General features: G+C 32.9%; 1 protein-coding gene across 1 annotated transcript in view; it reads left to right on the top strand.

Moving 5' to 3' along the window:
- Positions 1–24,896, top strand: part of LOC129226469 (uncharacterized) — a 177,495-nt gene that overhangs the window by 94,471 nt on the left and 58,128 nt on the right. The window lies entirely within an intron of this gene.

Below are 24,896 nucleotides of genomic sequence, written 5' to 3'. Positions count from 1 at the left end.
TACGTTAAACGTTTTTTTTTAAATGTTTTTTCTTAAAATCGAAAACTAAATGTGTTTCATTCACATAATAAAGGAAAAGTTTTTTCTGAAAGATGGTGAATAGATGTCCAGTTTGAAATTGTCCTAGAAGACCTGTGTGCAGTCAGCTCTTTGTAGTCCGCCGACATGTGCGGAATTCCGCCGTAACAGACTACCAAAAAAATGGTCTTACTGCTTTTGAAAAAAAAAAAATAAATAAATATTCATTCGAACTTTAACTATTCACTGCGTATGACATCAAGAATGAAGTGAAGGTAGTTATTTTTTTTTAAGTAATTAATATCATTAATGATCAAAAAAAAGTTTGCCATGACAAACTAACACGTTCCATTGTTTCGACATACCTTTTTATTTATGTCTATTGCATCCAAAATAACTGATAACTCATTATGAAAAATATGCTTCATGTAAAAGGGGTGTATAAGTAATTAATAAGCAAAATTTGTTTAGTCACATTAGTCAGTGAGAATCAAAGGGATGTAAGTAGAGATTTTCAAGTTTTGAGTAAAATGCGTTTAACGTTCCGGTCCTAGGTAGGTCCTAGGTCCCTTTCATTGAATTTTTTTCTGAATCATGCTATATATCAGCACCTACCAGGGCTACTAGTACTATCTCCTACTCCTCTCCCGAAAACGGAAGAGATGTTCACATAACTATCTGTATAGGTTATTCCCAAATTTTCAATTTTGGCATTTACATCCCTTTTGCTTCACACTACCTCATACATTTAACATAACGTAAAAACAATTTATCTGCATAACTGACCAATATTTGATCTATAACAGAAACAGACAACGAACTAACTGCCCCAATTGACATAAATATTTTTTTTCAAACATTTTCATTGTTGTGTGATAAAACAGAAGCATCTTATGTACTATATAGCAGCAATGCTCAACCTACGACACATGGGCCCGCCCAGTCTTTAGATCCAGTCGAAAAAGGGTCATCAGCCGGAATTGTCCATCACAGATGGACAATTCCCATCAGCTGGGAATTGTCCATCTGTGTTCAAAAAGAAAGGCATGTGTTACATAATTCATAGGTTAAGTAAAAATAAAAACCATATTCAAACTGATTAATTAATTATAAAAGACGATGAGAATGAAAAGAGAACTCATTTCCATTATTTAGGAATTAGGGATGTGTCGTTCATGAACGAGCGGGTCTAATTGACAAAATCTTTAAAATGGATGGTGCAATGAGCTCTCCTAAAAAATGAACTACCGATCTTTTATACGACGGTATCTATTTTATAGTTCTTTCTGTTTCTCCTTTTATTTTTTAACTAGTGGTACCCGCACGGCTTTGCACGCAATGAAAAATTAAAAGGTCTTTTGGTTCGCCTGTATATTTACAAATAATGTATGGTGAATTTTCTCGCCAATTGGCTTGTACCCCTGTTACGGTTCCACGTTATGATAATTTCGTATCTCACCAATTGGCTTGTGCAAATGCTACGGTTCCACGTTATAATAATTTCGTAATTTACTCGTCCATCTTATGATAATTTTGTTCTTAAAATTGGAACAGAAAAAGAACCACATCGAATTTTTGAAAAAATCGCTTCGATGTGCACACCCCCATGCTACAAACTAATTCTGTGTCGAATTTCATGAAAATCGGCAGAACGGTCTAGGCGCTATGCGCGTCACAGATATCCAGACAGAGATCCGGACAGAGAGAGATCTTGACAGAGATCCAGACAGAGAGACTTTCAGTTTTATTATTAGTAAAGATTTTTTTTAAATCTTTTGATATTACTTTCATTTTTTACACATTCAAAATCTTCTTCTGTTTTATTTTCACCGAACAACACCTTTACTCAGGGACACTTGTGGGAGAAATGTTGAGAGAGCTCGGTACATGATGAACGATCAGACTTACCGTAGTTTCATTTTTGTTGTATTCTTCTTTATTTTTGTCCTTTGTTCCTGCTTCTATGTTTGCTTTTTATAACTACAGTTGCCCTTCAATCTGCCATTAGAAAAAAAAACCCTCGGAAATACGATATTTTGATTTAGAATTAATGCACTATTTAACGTAAGTTCATATTTTTTTCTTTTATTTGTATTTCAATTTTTGTAGCACTGAATGTCGTATAGAGGACGGTATTCGTTATATTTTAAAGATCAATTTTGCTAAAGATAAATTTTGCTCATTTTCTGGCGTCACGTCAATTTTATTTGTAAAATTTTTATGAAATAAAATGTATTTAAATTTGTTCCAAGCTTTAAGCAAACTGAGACTTTTGAAATGGAAAACAGATATCTTAATCACTCAGTCACCGAGAAATATGTTCTAAAATTAACTATAATTGCTTTATACATCTAAACCTAAATAAAACTTTTTGATCATGTGTTTTTTCGACATTTTTACACTGTTAGCTAATTTTAGTTGACTTTCCTTGAAAGAATATTAATGGTAGCAATAGAAAGAAACATTTTCAACATTACGTGAGTTACTCTTGCAGAGAGATCACCCACAACTTTTTAAAATGAAAGACGTCGTTCAAATAAACGAGTTTAATGAACGGGTAAAAAAAAGAACGATCATCGGATGAACGGATCATTAAAAAAAATTAAAAACAAAACGACAAGGCCCATCCCTATTGGCAATGGTAATTTGTAAAGCTATGTTTCATAAATAGCTTTTTTTTTGTATTCATTTGTTTAAAGTAGGTGATGTTTTCTTTCGTGATTTTTAATGTTTTAGCCCCTTTCAATTTCTTAGTTTTATTTACTCTAAAGATACGGAAAAAAATTCTTGTTTTACATACTTATAACATAAATCATTGACTCATCCTTTGTATTTTGTATGTAACTGTTCATGACTGATTTTATTGCTTATTAATTCTTTACTTTATGCTTACAGGTAAGAAAAAAACCATTCTCAGCTAATGCATTTGGAGTTCTTGTCTATTCAATTAGAAGTTTCATTCCTTTGGGCTTGTGAGTATGTTTAAAACAATGTGACATTATGTAGTTAAGAGTCAACTGGTTGATCTCCTTAACATGCTGTCTGACCATCTATTACATGGAAAGACTAATATCCAGTTTATAGGCAGGAATGGACTGTATCTATTATTTCATAGGGCTGTTAGTTGGTTTGTTTTAGATGTGCACTTTTGCATCTCTATTATTTAGCCTTAGTTTTGTAAAAATGAAAATTTGCTCCCAGCAGCGTATTTTAAATCTAAAGTATATTCGGTCCATATTCTTACGGCAAAAATTAATTGATTTATTTATTCACAACGAAGTTTTAAGCTTACCCTTTTGCTTTTACGTTCCTGATCGAAATGAAAATATTTTTTCTTTTTGTTTCCATGGTAACTATTTTTGTTTCCCCTATTTTATTTTTGAGAATGCAATAAGTGAATAAGGTACTAGTGACATTATAAAAGGCGTGCATAAAAATCCCATCGTTACTTTCCCTTCTCCCCTGCTAGATTCAGTCAGATGGAATCGTCTTTACTTGGCAGATTGCCGAATTACATACAATCCATGGTCAAACAGTACAACTTTTTTTTTTTCCAAATTTTCCTACTGAATCAAAATTTATATACAGAAATTTTTCTAGATGCAAATCAGCTTACGGAGCCTTTCCCCTATAAGAGTTTCAAGACCAAAAATAATGCTTTCGCTAATTCAGTAAATTACAAATAAAAATACCGTGAAACAAGATGGTCAAAAAGGGAAACTTTGAGCTTCGGGGAGCATTTCTTAGTCTCTCTTGATATTCCTCTACATGGGTGCATATAGCAAAGGTGTGCTGAAGGGCTTTAGCTTTCACAAAATTAGCCGACTGAAATATTTTCAATTATGGAAAGTCTCTCCCCTTTTCTGCTTCACCTTTTGTGTGTGTGTGTGTCATCTTTATCTGACTCTATTCAAAAGTTCGCAATCGTAATTATGCGCATAATAGCTTACATTGCGACTTCTGTCCCAGTAAAGCTTTTACTTTTGAAATAGGGAATCAACATAGCAGTTCCACCCTAAACCACTATAACATATTCCCCCCCCCCTTAAAAATGTTTCTTCGAACACCAGTAGTGATTATCTATTAGATATATGACGTCACTGGATTTTTAGAAAAATCTTGCACTCATTTTGCTCACTTTCTAGACCTTCTTTCGACTACTAATTGCTCATTTTCACTCAAGACCATATAATAATGTAATCATGAATATATTATGCATTTTATTGCTCCTATTATTGCAATATGAAAGTTTTAATGTTTCCCTTTTAGTACGAAATATTAAGTTTTTATGCAGAAAAAATAGATTTTCCACTTTTCCAACGGCGTCCGACCTTCAAGTCTCATCATCAGCACACCGCAATCCTTGAGAAACGTGCAAGGTTGATTAATACTTCAAACACCGAAGGAATTTGTAATCATTTTGAATTCCACTGGAAAAGTGAAACGTCAATGGGAAAATTAACTTTCACATTCATTGAAGGTAGAAAAGTTCTGACATCATTTTAAGTGACGAAAGCTACTTCACTCTGTTTACCAATCGAAACAGTCTATCATAATTATTTTAAACGAAAATTAACACTAAGGTGGATTTACAGCCTGATTTAACCGTTAAAACAAGAGAGAACAATGGGGTCGTTTCCAAAATTTTAAAAGTATTTTTTTCTGAAAGAATATGCTTAAAACATAGGATCTGACCATTTTTTTAAAAATTTCTTTAAGTTTAATATTTTTAAAAAATTACTAAAATCGGTGCTCTTTCATTGTTTACGGCTTCTGCCGATGACATCACAAATGATGAAATGCCATTCAGTGTTGCCATTCACGGTCCAAAATATTTAATTCGCATCTTTACTCGCGTGTATTGGTAACGATATGGTTGATAGCAAGGGTAGAGCGCAATTGTAATTCGCTTCTTGAATTATCATGACGTGGAAATGCGGTAGAAAGATGCGCCATAGTGAGTCATTTGTGACGTCACAAAACCACGCCTTGTTTGAAGAATCGGACATTTTAAAAAATTAATTAAAAAATAACTGTTGGGAAAAGGAAAGTATTTTCTGAGTCCATGTTATTATTATTATTATTATTATTATTTTTGCTTATTCTATCAATTTGTGTGACAAAAAGTACTACTTTTGACTGAAAGAAACAACCCGATTGAGGCAGTAAGAAGCAATGGAACATAAATGCCAAAATTAAACATTTTGGGACAATCAGTACAAATGGTAGGCGAACGTCTCCTGTGTTTCAGGGCAAGAGATGGTATTAGTAGCTCTGGTAAGGTGCTGCTGTAAAGCAGGATTTCAAAAAAAAAAAAAAATCAATGAATGCTTTTGTATGATCTGAACTTTAAACACGTTTCACTCAAAACTTTAAAAAGTCAACTTATACATCCCTTTGCTTCTCACTGTCTCAAATGATATAACAAGAAATAATGTAAATAGTACATAATAGCATCCATAATGAAGTTTGACGAGCTGTACAAAATCGGATGTAAAAAATTTTAATGATCCTTTTCGAGCAAGTCCGAAATATTTAAAATTTGCTGCTGTAGTCGACATGGTCGATCTTCGAACGATTTTATCTTCGTTCGGGAGACTTCCGAAACTCATATCTTCGTAGAATTATAAAGGAGTTATTGAGTCACGTATGTAGAAAATTGATTATTTTTCTAGCGTGTCACAACTTCGCTTATTCAGTCTTCAATTGTGATTTGTATCACGTATACCCGTTTTAGTAAAATTTTAATTTGTGTTTGAGAAAGAAAAAAAACGAAAAATATAAAAAAAGGGAAAGAAAAAGGATAAAATTAATACATTACTCAAAGATTTCTTTATAAAAAAAATTACTTTCAACTACGGAATAACTTTTTTAAATACCTGAAAAGTCTTTAATGATCGTTTTTACACATAAACCATCAATTAGAACCATAATTTCAAGAAATACCGGAATATACAAATGCTCCTGAGAAATGCAGTTTGTTAGAACTAATTTTCCAACATCACCTCAAAAAACTCTTTAAAGTCTTGTAATAACTCTTACTCTTATTTAAAAACTCTTAACATTAATAACTATTATGTTGTGGCCATCACGAAACTTTCTTCTATATTTTTCTTTTTTTTTCTGATCCCTCCCCATGCTTGACGAGGAAGCAATATTCCCAACAAAAACAAAATTACACATGAAAAAACTTGACTACCATCCCAATGTCTGCATTATTGCAAAAGTAAAGCAAAGAGCGAAAATTGAAAGTTATTTTAAAAGCCTTGCTTGAATTAATTACAAATATTTTATTTGTTAACAAACATAAGATGGCAACAGTTAAAAATTTTAAATCATTGAAATAATATTTCCGATCATTTCCATACAATTAAAATCTCGAGAAATAAGCAGACGATAATCTATTACAATTTATCTTTCTTATTGTTGCACTAATAAAGCTATTTTTATTCGCTAAAAAATAATGATAATAAAAATAAATCAGCACCTCTTGGCGCGATTGGCGCCAAAATTGAACCAAAGCCTGTTTACATATGGATTCACATATATTCTAAATTTCAACCAGAACGTAGCATTACGTTTTGAGATAGGGCACTCACAATGGAAAAAAAGAACGGGCGATTGCGCTACCCCCTTTTTAGCTGTTGACACCAAAATAAAATCAGCTTTTATACCCACTAAGGGCTACTTGCCGATAAATTTTTCTTTCATTCCGTTCATTATTTCTTGAGATACAGCAGTCACAATTGACGACAAAAAACGTTCTATAGCTCAACCTCCGTTTGAGTTATTCACACCATAATTGAATCAGCACCTGTTCCTGTTACTGGCAACATATGGACCAAATTTTGTTTGATTCCGCCAGTTACTTCCTGAGGAATAGCAATCACGCGTAACTCAAAAAACGTCCCATTGCTCCACCCCCCTTGGAGGAATTCGCGCCAAAAACCAATGGGCACAAGTTCACATAGGGGCACATATGTGTACCAAGTTTCGTTCCATTTCATGCGGTAGTTTTTGCTGTAGAGCGGCCACAAAAAACTGGTCACACACAGACGTGACACACATACACACACATACACAGACAGACATTTTCCAAAAATAGTCGAAATGGACTCAGCACATCTCAAAACGTTCGAATCCTTCAAAATTCGAAATTCGAAAATTTGCACGAATCCAATACTTTCTTCTATATATTAGATATAGAAGAAAGTAATAAACCACTACCCATCATAAAAACTCATCAATATAATTTATATCACTTCAAAAAAAGAATAAACCTTCCAAAACTCATTACACACTTTTATCCCATTAATATCCTAAAAACAATAATGAAACTATTGCCAAAACATATTAGAAAACAAAGTATCATAAAATTAAATGTAAGCAGACGATAAGTTTTGAAAAGCATATGGCAATTGGATGATTCTGTTCCGACTTCTTACTTAACAAAAAAGAAAACATTTAAATAAGAAATTATTTAAGTTAATTCGGTTTATTATTGATTTATTTGCAACAATATTGCTAATTAATAGCCGATGATCGAGTAACCCGCGTATTTCAACAATGAAACTCGCGCCACTGCATGATAATCTGATAATATGTTTTGGTAATATTTAACATGCAGGGAAAGGCTTTATCGTAACAAGGCTGAACTCGATCCGGTCACTTAACTGTTTTACTGGTAAGACTGAGTCATTTCAGGGGAAGGAAGAAACGAAAAAATGGTCAACAATGAACGCTATCTACTGGAGTTAAGGGTTAATCCACTGGAGTTAGGGTTACAATTTCAACTATCAAAATATCACCACACAAGCAATGGCTTCGTTCAAATGTAGAAGTGATTTTCACTCGTCATACCTTGACGAGCGACTTTCTAGTTTTATAATAAACGATATTTTTTCAGTTCACAAGATTATAAATTGAAGTTTACAAAATTCGTTTTCATGAGTAGGGGAATGTGAGGCAAAGTGAAACGGTTAAGATGACGGATTTTTTTTTTAAATGAACAAATCGGAAATTTGTTTTGAAAATTACAGTACACAAAGAACATTGTATTTTATAATAAAACTTGTGTTGAAACAGTACTTTTTATTTTTGGCAGTTAATTTGAGTCTTCAAAAAAAGTAGAAAATTTTCACTTTTTTTTTTCATTGGGCAAAGTGAAAATTAAAATATTTTTCTAATCAAATATTTTTTCTTCGATTATAAAATGTGTTTTTGATCAAAAGAATCAGTAAATAAAAGGTTGAATGAATAAATGAAAAGATGGTGAAACAATAAACGAATAATTCAATGAATAAATCAATATATGAAGAAAAAAATGAACGAGTAAAAAAATGAATGAATAAGAAAATAAGTGAATGAATGAATAAATAAGTGAATAACTAAGTGAAGGAATGTAAATGAATTAATTAAAAAATGAAAATGTTAGTGATTTATATAAAATGATTGATTGATTAAATGAAACACACATTTTCACTTTGCCCCATCCACTTTTCACAGCATGTACTTGACTAATTGTACAATTTATTTAAAATTCAAATAAACTTAATGTAAACTAAATTAATACTGTATTGAATATTAAGAGGTTTCAATTAATATTTAAAATGTTAATAACAAGAACTTTATCATTTTATAGTAACAAAAATAATTTTTGGCTGACAGCAAAATATTACAATATGAGTACCAACTTTTTAAAACTGCCTATATTACCAAATGCTTTAAGCTTTAATCTTCCGAGGTATTTTTCACCCGTTTGGAATAGACTACATATGGTACCACATAGTTAAAATAATACCAGATAGATGGAGCTAAAAGCAGAGTAAATATTTCACCTTTTCACTTTGCCCCTTGTTCCCCTATTTTGTTACAAGTTTTGTTTAATACAGTAGCATCTTCTTTTCTCTTAGTGTATCGAAATTATTTTACCGAGCACTTCTTTCATGTCTCAAAACGGTCATTAGCAAGAATATAACAGTTCAGTTCTTTTTCCAAAAAACGTTCAAATTAGAACACTGATTTATTTAATTTAATGGCAAAAAATAATAAAACTAAACGTTTTCATGCGAATAATCTATACTTCTCGCTTCCCAAGATTCTTGTAACATTTTTATTATTTCATTATGTTCAAGACGAATCATTATTTATCTTCTGTCTACAATCCAAAATACTCTTTCGTAGGGCAATGCCTTTTGAAGGAAAGAGAAATATTAATATGCTTTACCGTGTTTCATATGAACTCGAATAACCTAGCATTCATATGTTTGAAACAAAACATTTAAGAAAAACTACTATGTACTTTCGGCTTTGTTTACTGGTTTTCTATCACGATAGTAAATTAAATAATTGATTCAAATACGGAAATAAAATATTTTTTTTAATGTGTATACAACATCTTTTAGCTGTTTTCAGCGAGATTAATAACAACATTAGAAACACAAACGGGAATGTGCTATTAATCTCATATTTAAAAGTAAAACCAGTATTTCGTGAAAAATGAGACTTGGATTTTTTTTTTTCAAGAAAGATATGATTTAATAAACATATATTTATGCTTTAATAAATTTATAATAAGCTAAACTGTGCAAAATGTGTGCGATTTTGTTCACATACATGACGGTAGTCTTAAAAACCTTTACACCACTATGGCTTTTAAGAGCCAGTTTTTTTAAGGATCAGGCAGGCTGCATAGTTGACATTTTTGATTTTGCTGAAATTTTCAGGATATGTACCTTATTTAAAACTACTAAACACGTGTTTTTTTATTTTTGCAAAAAAATTTTTTCTTAAAGTTTTGGGAGGTTAAAGTTGGATTTAGTTCGTTTTTTAAAGAAAAACATATCGATTCACATAGGTCAATGCTTTTTACTTTAAGAGTGAACCGTGGCACTGGCAATTATTTTATGTTCTACTACATCCTCGATATCTGTTAGTACATAATTAGTTGTGGTTGACTCCTTTCGCAAAGCTCAGGGGTCAATCAAAGCTGTACGAAAAAAAGTTTTTTGCTGCGACTTTGACCGTCGAAATCTTCTTACGCCAACAGTGAGGCACAGTAGTACATATTTCAGTGAATACATACCATAGAGTAGTATCCAAAAAGAGAAAAATTTGTGTGGCTGACATTTGGCGCACCATTTGCAAGAGAGTCTAAAGATATGAAACTACCTGGAGAAGAAGCCTTTCTTGTCATAGAAACACAATCAGTTAACAGACGTATGACTAATGTTTCAAAGTTTACATAATTTGACTCTAAACTTTGCTCAAAGAGTGTTTTTCGGCACTTGTGAAAAAATGCCAATTACCTGCTTTTAAGTATTTATTACTATTATTTGTAACAATATTATAATAAATTTTCATAAACTAACTAAAATGGTCACAAAAAACAACATAAACTAGGAACCAAATTGAAAATTAAGTCCATAAACTACTCAGTATGCAACGAAAATTCTATTTGTCTAAGTTAAATAAATACCCTTGCGAATGAAAAGTAAAATAAGAAATACTAACGTCAAACGGCACGAATGGCAGATTGCTGCAGACACGTGTTTCGGCGTAATAAGGAACGCCTTTTTCAAATCAAATTAGCTTATGGATGAAAGGCAACCGACAAAAAACACTTTTTTCGAATGTCTTTTCATCCATAAACTCATTTCTTTTGCGTTGAAAAAGGCGTTCCTTGTAACGCTGAAAAATGTGTCAACACACGTTGTCATTTCTTATTTTCTTAGGCTTAGTCACGCGACTTCTTGAAACATCTCGTCTTCCCTTTTCCATATGAAAATCAAGTAATTTTGTGATTTCTGCATTTTCAGAGTCGAATATTTCGGTGCGCCAAATGTCAGCCACACAAATCTTTCTCTTTTTGGATACTATTCTATGGTATGTATTTATTGAAATATGTACTGCTGTAGCTCACTGTTCGCGCAAAAAGATTTCGACGGTCAAAATTGCAGAAAACTTTTTTCGTACAACTTTGAGTGACCCCTGACCTTTGCGAAAGGAGTCAACCACAACTAATTATGTACTAACAGATATCGAGGATGTAATAGAACACAAAATAATTGCCAGTGCCACGGTTCACTCTGAAAGTAAAAAGTATTGCCCCATGTAAATCGGTTTGTTTTTCTTGAAAAAATTAACCAAGTCCAACTTTGGCCTCCAAAACTTTAAGATTTTTTTTTTTTTGCAAAAATAAAAAAAAAACGTGTTTAGTAGTTTTAAATTAGGAACATATCCTAAAAATTTCAGCAAAATCAAAAACGTCAACTATCCAGCCTGCTTGATCCTTAAAAAAACTGGCTCTTAAGAGAGAATTTAGCATTTGCTGAGGATATTTTGTCACCAATCTTCAAAAATCTAAACAAAACTGAATAACTTCTTTATTTTTCCTATTTATGCATAGCGACACCACTCGAAATGTAACTAAAAATTTTTCGTGTTTGAAACAATTTAAAAAAAAAGTTTCAAAGCGATTTTTTTTTTTCAGGTTAAAAAATAATAAAATAAACAATGACCGAGGAATAAAACGAAATCATTGGTGAAACTAGTACTCATTCACGAAATAATATAAAAAAATAGTACTATTTACATTAATGTATGTAATTATTTTTTTTAAACACAGAGGAAAAGTTGTGTTTTTGTTTTAGGTTTTTGGGGAGAGTTTAAATAAAACGCAGTGCAGCAACCACCATTAACAAACACAAAATTTTCTATTCTCTGAACATGTGATACTTTTGTTTTGAAACAAATTTTTATAAATATTTTTTTCATGCTATAAATTTATTTTATACTCACCTTTTACTTTATTCTTTCTCCTTATTACTTCCCTTTTATTTTCATTGCTTCCAGTTTTATTGAGCCCTCAAGAAGACAAGACTGCTTAAGGGAGTCCGAGACACATTTTGGAAGAAAAAAAAAATTAGAGTTTTGAAATTGTTTGCATTTATTCACAATCTATTTAATAAGCAAAATCATAATATAAATATTAAAAAAACTGTATTTTAAATAATTAAATTTAAATAAAAAAAAGAATTTTTTTTTTTTTTTTTTTTTTTTTGAATGGGGTTGCTTTAAATTACTGAAACTCGAAGTATTCTTGGTCAAGTTTCAAATTTTTTGAAAAAATATGCAGAAATATCTAAGCTTTAATTTTTGTTTGGCGATTTAAAAATATTTATGCAATAAAAAATAGAAAATATTTGAAGAAAAATTTCAAAAATTCAAAGATACTGTCTTTAAAAAATTACATTTTTGAAGCAAAAGTTTTTTTTTTAATTTGCTGAATAAAAATTCAAGTTATCTGATTGAAAAAGATATACTCCAAATTTCATTACTTTACTTTATCAATTCTTGACTTATAAGAGTTTGAATGCAAAACATCGGGAAAAATGGCATCGTGGAGAAAAACGCGTTTAAAGTTTTAAAGTTAAATGTAATATTAAATACATGCAACAAAAATAATTATATCTTTCGTTCTAATTAAGAGAGAAGCAAAATTCAAACGTCCTTTTAAAGCGAAAAAAAAAAAAAAACGGAGAAGTTTTTTAATTAATGAAAAAAATTGCAAACTTTGACGATTTTTGTGTCCCGGAACCCATTAATGCTTTTTGATCTCCCTCCGACCACACCTGTTACATGACGCATGGTAATTTGGTTAAATGCATTAAATGCACAATTAATCACATACAACTAGAGGTGCCCTGATGGAAGTTCACTGGAAGTCACTGTGACCTTTCAAAAATGTCGTAATTTTGCTTACGATTTGGCAACTTTGGAGACAATATTGCAACACCGAAATTCTTCTTTTCTTGTAATGTTTTTTAAAAATGATTTCTAATGTTCCTTCTCATTAGATTTTATGTCTGTATGGTATATGTGCATACTCGTATTTTTTATCATTCAGTAAAACTGAAATTTCATTCGGCAAAGTGGGAATTTTCCCTATTCCAAGAATTTTAGTTCGATGCGCCCCTGCATACAACCTTGATTTTTAAGTTAAAATTCATCAGAAGCTATGCCCTATTTTTGGCCAAGTTTGAAATTCTTTCAAGAACGTCAAAGACTTAAAATAATAAAATCTTTTAAACATTAACACCAGAATATAGCATTTTCTACCGAGGCTATATAGCAAAGGTAAACTTTCATCTAAAATATCTTTTCCCCATGAAACCACCCAAGAATACATTATAACTCAAAACTTCGATCTATCGACACATAGAAGTTTTAAAATTATATCTTATTTTATTATGTAGTTATTTTTAAATGAAATCCACATTAATTTTTTAAGTACCATTTTATTCATAACTATGTAATTTATTAACGTCTCGTACTTTTTCCAAAAATACGGTTCACGTCAACAAAAGGACTCGTACCATATTAACATACGAAACTACGCGAAATATATACAAATGCTTATGTAAATCCATAAGTTGGTAACAGTAATCTGAGAATGAATAAAAACTCTGAAAAAGTTTTTAAGTTTTTATTTTTTCCTCCTTTCCATCTCATGCTGGTATCGAACAGCGTTTGTCAACTTATTTTGCCCTCAGACCGGCAAATTTTTTAAGAATATATCATATCTGGTGTTTTTCTTTTCTCCCTGCAAAATAACTTGACTAGATAATCAGAATGTATTATTTGATACTTACAACAGTATTTGTAAACAAGCAGTTATTGTACTTATTTACTTGTAATAAATAAACCTCAAAACAAACTTATAAAATACAATTCAAAAAATCCAGTTCAGTTTATTACTTCAAAAGAAAATGTGAAACGTAACAAGTGACAAATGTTATCACCGTTGCCAACCATCGATGATAAAACTTAGGATTTCTACAGATCCCATAACTATGACACTAACGTAAAAAATCGGGCAGAATTTTATCATAACTTCTTTTGAATCAGATACCTACAATTTATTTTTTCTTTTTATTTTATTGCGGAGTGGTAAAAAGCTGAGGAACAGTTGAAATTTTCCCGATTGGACCAGCGGTTGAGAATTCCTGGAAAGGAAGAAAGTTTCTGTTGCCAATTGAGGCAGGGAGAAGCAAAAGTGGACAGTTTCAATTTTTGAATAAAACGCGTTTAAAGTTCCGGCCCTAGATAGGCTTTCATTGAAAAGTTTTTCCAAATCATGCTGTACAGCAGCACCTACCAGGGCTGCTATTAGTATAGTATATCTAGCCCCGAGACAGAGTAAGAGTTCACCTACCATTTGTAACGGTTAGAGACGTACCGAGTACTCGGTAACTACTCGGTACTCGGCCTACTCGGCCAATTTGCCGAGTACTCGGTACTCGGCCAAATTCTGATCAGATACTCGACCAATACCGAGTAGTTGCAAAAAATTGAATATTGTACAAGGCAGATACTAAAATTTATAAAAAAAAAAGAGCAAGCATTATATTCTGCAATCATTTACAATTAAAATTTATAAGTCAAATTTAAATTTTGAGAAAAATGAAGTTTGTAATGCTTCAATGGAATAAATCTTTATTTTTATGTCCCCAAAATTAATAAAACTTTTTTATTAAAAATTATGCAAAAAAGGTAAGTATAGAAAATATGGAATTTTTATGTTAAAAATGGATTTTTGCTACAAACAAAAATCAGTTATAAAAAATATAAAAATACCTTTGCTTAAAAAATAAAATTAAATAAAACAATGTTAAAAGCACAATGCAGGAACACTGCAGACACGTGTTTTGGCGTTACAAGGAATTTCTTTTTTAATGCACAAAATGGGAGCTCGTGGATTTAAAGGCATCCGACAAAAGTCGGATTTTTTTGTCGTATGTCTTTACATTCTTTAGCTCACATGTTATGCACTGAAAAAGACGTTCCTTGTAACGGGGGGGGGGGGCGAAACACGTGTCTGCAGTGTTCCTGTACATTTGTTTTATCTGCTTTTAAAAATTATTTATGTTTGGCGGACTAGAACTATAATTGATTGGTATACAGTGAAACCCCTCCTAACAGACACCCCTCTTATGCGGACAATTTTTAATTCCCCAGTTCCAATGCAAATAACATTATTAAACTCCTGTCCTGCGGACACCTCTCTATTGCGGACAAAAAAAAAAATTGTCCGCATTAGAGGGATTTCAATGTAATTTGTTTTAATTCCAACTTGATTAATCATACCTTTTATTTATTTATTTTTAATTTTAAAAATAATTTTCTTGTAAAATTTTTGACACAAACAAAATTGTTTAAATATAATGCGTAATTAAATTTCAGCAGGAATTTAGTTTTAAAAACTATTATATGGACAAGGAGGTCTATACTACTATTCCAATAAGTTCAAAATTCATCACATGTGTGTCGGTGGTTCTTCTTAAAACAAAATTGGTACTTGGTAACTCGGCCGAGTAGTGAAAGGCCGAGTACTCGGTAACTCGGTACTCGGCCGAGTAGTGAAAGGCCGAGTACTCGGTACTCGGCTACTCGGCCAAAGTGCTACTCGGTACGTCTCTAGTAACGGTTATCCCCAAATTTTTAATTTTGTCACTTATATCCCCTTTCTAATCCCCCTTTACCTCAATTTATCTTTGAAAAAGACTTTTGAAACCTTATTTAAAAAATAAAATAACGAACTACTTTTTCACTGGTCGAACTACAATACTCATCATTCGCAGTCCCTGCATATCGTGTTTATAATAATTTATTTCATCCACTCAAGTTATTAGACTCCAACTGCTTATTAGTACAAAACTGCTCTTGATCTGTATGATTAAATTATGCCTATTACATCAAACCTATATATTTAAGAAGTTTTGCTATTAAGCCGGGATCAACGCATGTCGTTTTGACCATTACACTCTCACGAATCTACTTATTTATCATTTGCCTAGATGTAAGTAAACCATTTATGTCAACAAAAGAAAAAAAGAATAAATGAGCAGTCAAGCACATAATTCTTTAACGAGCAGTTTTTTTTCTTCCGCTCATTTCTGAAGATCCATAATGCACATGATGCCTCGTGATTACACACTCGCTTATTCATTGTGTAATTTTATGCTCATTTCAATCAAGGAAGATTCAATGCGGGTGGAAGTGATCACGTCATTTCGAAGATGACTGCATAAACAAGATTCGCTTGGAAGTGAAAGTAAGGAATGAAATGGAGATTCGGAAGGGTCAAGGCCCCCAGAAGGTGAGGTCAAGCGACCTTCCGAACTTATTTTTCCATTTCTTTCTCCCGAGGAACACATCCTTGTTCAGGATCATGGTAATGAGGTTTCGCGGTGCCCCGTTGCTTCCTCCTTTGTCTTGTTCCCGGTTTTCTTCTTCTTTGAGCTTGTTTTCTAATTTTCAGATGTAGATTCCTGGCATGGGAAAAGAAGAAAAGAAGTTTTTTCATCAGCATCCGATTGAACTTTTTTTTTTGTATGTGTTTTAAGTACAAGGCTTGTAAATTTCTTGGACGGAAGATTTTTCTGAACGCAAGTTTTTTTTATTTTTTTAATGCAACTTTCCTCAAACGCCAAAAATGTCTTGTTCTCTGCCTTGTTAATTTTAAGAGTTTGTCTCCGAAAGAGACGCTTTGATGAACGGCTCCTATGACCTCCGAAAAAATTCTTATTCGGTAAATTTGGACAAATGACTCGGAAAATCTGGAGATAGTATTGCAAAACTTCAGTTGTTTTTATCTTTTTTTTTTAAATGAAGCCTAATTGCTCTTTTAACTAGATATAGATATGTATGACAATTTTATTAATTCGGTAAGATTCGGAGTTTTATTTTGTAAATTTAAACTTTCTCCCCTCCCAAAAATTTAGGCTCGAAATGCCCTTGATCTCTAATATGATATTAGGCCTCTTGATTGCCCATGAACAATATCTACGAAATTTTCGGTTTGGGATAAAGTGCAAGTACATGAAACAGTAACTTTTTCGATGTTGAGATATTCATTATTGAACGCTGCCGATTCTTGGTGAGTTTTTAACAGTAAAATTCAATAAACGTAAAATAGAATTACGAGACAAGATTAGATAGAATAATTATACGATCTACACCCGATTTGAAGAATATATACTTTTCTGCAAATCTCTATAAAAAGAAAAAGAAAAAAAAAGCCTCCAATGTGTTCTTTCTTAGTGGCACACATGATGTTTCAGTCTATAAATTTTATACAATTTTGTACTAAAAGCAAATGGAGTTTTAGAACTAGAAAACGAGTGATTGAAAACAAAAAATTTGTGATGGTACTTGATGTCCTTGTTAAAACATTCATTGTACTTTTTAGGGTATCGAACGATACATGGATTTTTGAATGTATTGAACAAATATATGCAAATAAAAAGTAATATATATGTTTGTAAGTTCAACACTTTACTTTTTTCTATAGATATAACTTTTGACTGTTTAATTTGATAGAAATTGAACTGGGAGGAATTCTGTTTTAATAACAGCATCAATTGTTACTCAAAACTGCCTGCAACGACTTCGAATACGTTAAATCCTTCTTTTGATGCTTGAATTTTTTGAGGAACATGGACTTAACTTCTAAAAAATGCAATTTTTGACGATTTTCAGAAACAGCATTTTTTTTTTTTTTTTTTTTGAGCAATCACGATTGCTTATTGCTTTCATTTGACTGTTTTGATGTGCTATCATTTTATTTTCCCGCCAGCACCCTCTGCAGCATCACCGTCGACCGGTTCCTCACGATGCTGCTCCTATAGCGAAAGCCATCTCCAGGTTGCGTCAATATCTTACACTTGCATACATACACGCACCTACACACACACATATACATATATACACCTACGCACACAAACACATTCACACACATACATACACATACATACAACTACCCACAGGCTCATTCCTGCACACAGACACAAACACACATGCTTACACACACATACCCTCTACACACAAACACACGTATCCCCCGCACAAACACACACGCCTACATACACACACTCGTGATTGCGAAAAACATAATTTGAATTCAAGATGACAAAATTCAAATTATTATTATTATTAGTTTTTTTTTTTTTTTTTTTTTTTTTTTTTTTTTGAGCAATCACGATTGCTTATTGCTTTCACTTGACTGTTTTGATGTGCTATCATTTTATTTTCCCGCCAGCACCATCTGCCAGGACCACCGTCGACCGGATCCTCACGATGCTGCTCCTATAGCGAAAGCCGTCTCCAGGTTGCATCCATGTCCTACACACACGCGCATACATACACGCACCTACACACACATATACATACATATACCTACACATACATACACATACACCAACACATACACACACACGCATACATACAGACATCTACACACACCTGCACACAACTACCCACACACTCATGCCTGCACACACACACATACGCCTACACTCAAACACACATACCCCCCACACACACAACACTCACGCCTACACTCAAACACACATACCCCTCTCCCACACACAACACACACTCGTTATTGCGAAAAACATAATTTGAATTCAAGAAGTCAAAATTCAAATTTTTTTTTTTTTTTTGCTTGGTTACAGACGTATCTTATGAGGTACATTCGTTACTGGGCTAGAAAATGTGACATCAATATAGAAAAGTCGAGTCCATATTTTTCTCAAAGCTCATCAATAAAAAGGGTATTTGACATATTTGAAGTCTTTGTAGGCTTTTAGTGAAAACTTGATTGAGTCTGATGCCGTGGAATTGGTCTTAGATAATTGGTTGCCGATTTGCTCCAATTTTATCACAATCTTGCGTACGCAAGTCAAATATTTGTTTACAATTGAAATCTAGTCTTTGACACTTTTTAAATAAGTAGGGAACGCGAGGAAAATTAATGAAGAACAAGGAAACGAGGCATCAAAATTTAATGACATTCAAGAAGCACATGTGTGTCGATAATTAATGACGTGTATAACAATGACTTGTACCGGATACTATGCAACCACGCCCAATGTTGTTTGCTGTTTCTATAGTTTAACCTAATTTTATTTAATTTATGCAGACAAGTTTCGTGGAGAAAAGGAGCAGGTTAGACAAATTTTATTCTTTCAAAATATGATAAAAAGTATGCTGAAAGCTGTGTATTTTACAAGATGTACTCGAACACTGTAAAAGCACAAATTTTCGCTAACCGTAGTTTTCACGAAAATTAAGATATCGGTATTCGTGAACTGAAAATTTCGCGGATTTTATATGAAGAAAATTGTTTCACGAGGCTTAAATTTTCGCGATTACTCATCTCACTAAAACAGAGAAAAATAAGTTATTTTACAGTAAGTGAAAGTGTGATCTTTTTTGCGTAATTTTCTTTTTCCTTTGAGAGGATTTCAAAACAAATGTTTGTCAACAGCAATAGGAAGTGTATAAGCTATGTTTAGGATGAAATAATTTAAACTTGACCGAATGTTTTAAGCATTGTGATTGTATATAAATCTGAACCGTTTTTACTTCCTTTTACAAAAAAGGAAGTATTGTATTCGCAAAAAAATTTTCGCTCAAAAATCGGCCTTAATTTCCATTTTGCTCACCTCCAAATGAATGTTGAGTTTTTTTTTTTTCGACCCGATCACACGTATATATGTACCTAAAAACATATAGACGCCCGAAATATCCATTTTGACGTTTCCCGAGTTAATTACAACGAGTTTTCTCGTGACGTCTGTATGTACGTATGTATGTATGTGCGTATATACGCATTTATGTCGCATAACTCACGAACGGTATGTCCTACAAAGTTGAAATTCGGTACGTAGACTCTTAGTGGGGTCTAGTTGTGTACCTCTTCTTTTGATGCTTCTAAAGGGCTCTTTTGCACCCTTTTTGGGGAAATCATTCTTAATCGCGATGCAAACTCAAGTGGTGTTTTAATTGGCTGACACTTGGCTGACACTTGGCGATGTATCGCCAGTATTTTGATCGCCAAGTTTTGTCGCCAACTTAGCGACAAATTTGGCGATTTAAAAAAAAAAACTGGTTTTAATTTGGCCATTGTTGGTGATATTTAGAGAGTTAACTATTGAATCACATTAAAATTGCAATAATGGGGAAATAACATTAAATTGATGTAAAAGGAAGTCATGTTATGCACACATCAGCTCATTTACTTTAAAAAATGTGATTTTCAACTCACGATACCTTCTGACAAAATGTTAAAATAAACTTTAGTTATTTTACTTACAAAACATTTTACTTTGTAAGTAATAAAGTAATAAACATTTATTTTCTGTGGAAATTATTTTCTGTGGAAAATAAATGTCAAAAAAGAAAATTCAATGATAATATTCTTTTAAAGTAAAAAAAAAAAAAAACGTAAAACGAAGTATTTTAAACTGAAAGGATGAGACAGTTTCAAAAGATGGTAACGGCAATGTTGTCCTACAAATGAAAAGACAAAAGCATAAAACTTATGTAAGTTATCGAAATTTAGAATTTAGTTCCCAAAACGAAATATGTTACAAATTTTTGAAAAGTGGCATAATTTTTTATGTCAAAAGTATGTTTAAACGTTGTATCTTGTTTCGGAAAGCTAAATAAATTTAGCTCTTAAAAAAATCGACCAAAAAAGGTTGATGCATGTATTTAATTTCGAAAAAGTGACGACACTCAGAGGATGATAACTAGTCAAATTTTAAAATATAGCGAAATTTAGCATCCGAAAAGGAGGGAACATATTCAGCTTCTAAGCAGTTCAGCTAAGTCCTATGGTAATATTTAACTTCCTAAATACAGATCAAATTTATTTTTTTATGAATGAGTAATAGTACAAAAAGGTGAACATTCTACCTTAGTTATGAAAGAAAATTACATTATTTAGCTTCGAATTCTGCTGTATTAAATTATGGTACAAAAGAACTCCCTTCCAGAGAAAAAAAAAGTGCTAAAAATTTGTTCCAAAATTGAACTGGCAGTATATTTCCTTCAGGATGGCATAATTTAGTTCCTAAAAGTGGAACTTTTATTTGTTTGAATAGTAGTGCAAAAATAATTTTCTAAAATCGGATGAAATTATTGTAGAAAATCAAAAATGACAAATTCTGGATCAGCACCAAGTTAAAGTGCTAAGAATAGAATAATAAAAACAGAAAGAAAAAATCCCTAAAACTATTAGCAGCTTTAGGCATTTGTTTTGATTATGTCATTAATATAAGGCACAAGAATAAAGGTATTTTTCCTGAGCTGTTGCTTTTAGGCAGAAACTCGGCATTAAAAATAAAAAAAAAATTTTTAAAAAAATTGTGGGAACCACCTCATAAGACAACGTAAAAACTATAATTACTTGCCCTTGCGTTCTTTTCCTCTATGTATAAATCCTCCTCTATGAAAATCTCTTCCTCTATGTATGTACATCCCTATGTAGCTAAGTCATTTAGTCTCTCGTCTCACATTTTATTTCGTAAATAATCTTTTTAAATCTGACATGGATTGCTCGCCAGATGTATTCGACAATAGAACTGTTCTACAACAACTTTCAACAGTGTTTCCATGTTCGGATATGTACAAGACATTCCTTTAGCTACTTGATAAATGTGACAACAAGCAGGGGGTGCACAGAGCTTCAGTAATGGAAGTACCACTATACCAGGTAATCTAGGGGTTTAGATAACCACAGGAAAAGGGGGCAGGGCTGTGACGAGGTCGAAAAATCAGGTGAGTGTATGAAGTTGATGGCATTTGATTTTTTTTCAAAAGCATCTTAAATATAGAGAGATGATTTATTTAGCTTCTCTGGTATAAAATCGAGTCCGGGAGTCGAAACTAGAAGGGAGTATTAAAATATGAACTTACTCGTTAAGTAAGCATAGTATTCAATCAGAACTGGGAGGTCAGGTTGTTTCTCCCCCGCGAATTTTTTGAAATTGTAGACTTAAAAATGCGTTTTAGACTATTTTTGGTAATGCTAGGGGGATAAACATCAGTTACATTTCCCCCGTCCGTTTTTCGAAATTGAAAGTTGTAAAAACGCAGTTATCTCCGATTATGTTGAAAAGGGAAGGGGGGGGGGGTCAGCGGCTCTCCCCCAGAAATTGCTCCAAATTGTTGCTATAACAGTGCCATTTTAGACGATCTTTGCTGTGGGGAGGAGATATTCGGCTGCTCTCTCCCAGTAAGTTTCCGAAATTGATCAAAGAACTTAAAACGAAGCTTAGACGATCTTCAACGATGTTGGCGAGAGGGGGAGAGGCTCTCCCGCAAAATTTTTTATGTTAGCTTTTAAAACGCAGTTTTAGAGGATCTTTGGCAATGTTAGTAGGGCGGAAATGAAACTTTGCGGCCCTATATAGCATCGTAATTGAAATCAGTGGTGTAAAATTTTGGCCCCTAAAATTAGGCTCCTAAACTAGACCTCATTGGCTTATTGATAAATCAGTCCCCGGCAGTAAAGTAACTCATTCGTTTGGTTACAGTTCGTATTATCTAAGACCAACGTATTGAAGCAATATACATTCCAGGCGAGCTTCGGTCCCTATAGCATCGTCTTTTCTTTATCTTTACTAATAATAAAGCTGAAAGTTTCTCTGTCCGGATCTCTCTCTCTCTCTCTCTCTGTCTGTCAGGATCTCTGTGACGCGCCTAGCCCGTTCGGCCGATTTTCATAAAATTTAACAAAGCTAGTTTGTAGCATGGTGCACCTCGAAGCGATTTTTCGAAAATTCGATTTTGTTCTTTTTCTATTCCAATTTTAAGGACATTTTCCCGAGCAAAATTATCATAAGATGGACGAGTAAATTATCAAGTTATCGTAACGTGGAACGGTAACATGGGCAAGCCAATTGGCGAGAAATTCACCATACATTATTTGTAAATATACAGGCGAACCAAAAGACCTTTTAATTGTCTACTACGGGCAAAGCCTACTGCGGGTGCCACTAGTAAAAAATATTGGCGAAATAAGTTTGAGAGGCCCCTAAACCAGACCTCATGAGCCTATTGGTATATCAGTCAGGCTGTAAAAAACCCTCGTTCGATTAGTTACTGTTGGTAATACAGTGAAACCTGTGTAAGTTGACTACCTGCGGTGCACTACTTTAGTGGTCAACTTAAACAGGTGGTCAACTTACAGAGGTTGATTTATATGGTAAGTGCTGATTTCGTGCCTGAAAAAAGCGGTCAACTTAGACAGGGGGTCAACTTACAAAGGTGGTCAACTTCACAGGTTTTACTGTATTTAAAACCAATGAGCTCTCGTTTTAGATTCTAACCGAACTCCGGGGCCCTGCGCTCGCGCTTTGTCCGCTTACCGTTAGACCCGCCACTGGGCAAATGGTTGAAAACTACTTGACAGTGAGGGCATTCTTTACTTTTGTACGGAAATTAGGATCAGTGGTGTTCCCATAGGGCGTATACCCCATATACGCCGTATACTCTCAAACATTTTTTGGACATATAGCATATACCCTCAAGCTTCAAAAATTTTCATATTATGACATACAGTAAAACCTGTAATGTTGACCACTTTGTAAGTTGACCGCTTTTGTCAGGAACGGAATTAGTCCTATCTTACATAATGAGTGAAAACCTCTGTAACTTGACCACCTCTCGATCTTGACCATCTGTCTATCTTGACCACTAATATACACCAGCTTTGGTTTGAAGTATTGTATAAAACCCTTTGTAAGTTGACCAATTGGCAAAAGCATTAGATTGCACTAAAAGTTGAATCAGTTATGCCTCAAATAAGCAACTAGACATTTAAGAAAAAATCTATGAATATTTATGTTTCCATCGAAAAACATTGGGCTAATATTATATCCCAGAAAAAGTGCATAACTTTAATAAGGAGTTATTATGTTGATAAGTAGATTACCATGGACACAAATGTACAAGAAAAAATCAAATGAAGAATTTGAGTCACTTTTAACTTGTTATGAATTTTTAGGAATTGTTAATTTCAATTAAGCAGTTTTTCATAAGCAATGAGACATTTTTTTTAATCATGTTTTGATCAATTTTAAATTTGTATGATACTTTACACGTTATTCTGGTAAATAGTCTCTAAAAATATTTTAACATGTTCTCTTATTGTTTTAAAGTAATGTTAAAAAATGAAAGTGAGTTTAAAGTATTCCAACTCTTTAAAAAATGAATGCATGGGACAAGAAATGACAAAAAAAAAAAAAAATGTTTTCATTACTACCCTCTATAAGTTGACCACCTGTCTAAGTTGACCACCAAAGTACTGCACCGCAAGTGGTCAACTTACACAGGTTTCACTGTATTATGTATATGATTTCATACACATATTGTGCATAACTCATTACTGGGAGTATACCCTCAGAAAATTTGATGGGAACATCACTGATTAGGATACTTCCAGAATTATTTCCAACGGTAAAGGTAGGATTTCATTGAAACTTTTTTCTAAATCATGCTGTATTAAGGTTACTAAAACCATTTCTTGTGCCGAAGCAAATGAGGTTCTCTTACCATTTGTACTAGTTTTCTGCAAACTTATTTGCTTCGAGCGGCTTTAATTGAGGTAGATCAACTCTTGAAAAGGCATGCAACAGTGCATACTTTCCTTCATTTCTGTTTTGTATTGTCAGAAGCGAAAAGAAGGAATTAAGTGATAGTACAGGCATATAGAACTTAGAAACGGGGGGGGGGGGGTAGGGAAGATGGAAAAACCTGGTGCCTCAGAAGCAGAAGAGTGACGGCTTGGAAAAAGATTAAAAAATATTACTTTGCATAATGTTCTTTATTCTTACCTTCCCGAACACTGACCTTGTCAAATAACAGAAAAAGTGGCCAAAAAATAACAATAATTCGATGCATTTAAAATGATGTCGCGAAGGGGGGGGGGGACGGGCATCTCCTCGAAATCCCCGTATTTACGATCATTAAAAACAGACGATGATGCGTGTGAGGTGATTGATGAGTAAGCACTTTCGCTTGCTTTC

This window comes from Uloborus diversus, chromosome 1 (genome assembly GCF_026930045.1).
Source record: "Uloborus diversus isolate 005 chromosome 1, Udiv.v.3.1, whole genome shotgun sequence".
Classification (NCBI taxonomy): Eukaryota; Metazoa; Arthropoda; class Arachnida; order Araneae; family Uloboridae; genus Uloborus; species Uloborus diversus.
Note: the sequence above shows the minus strand (reverse complement) of the source record. Positions and strands in the feature narration are given on the sequence as shown.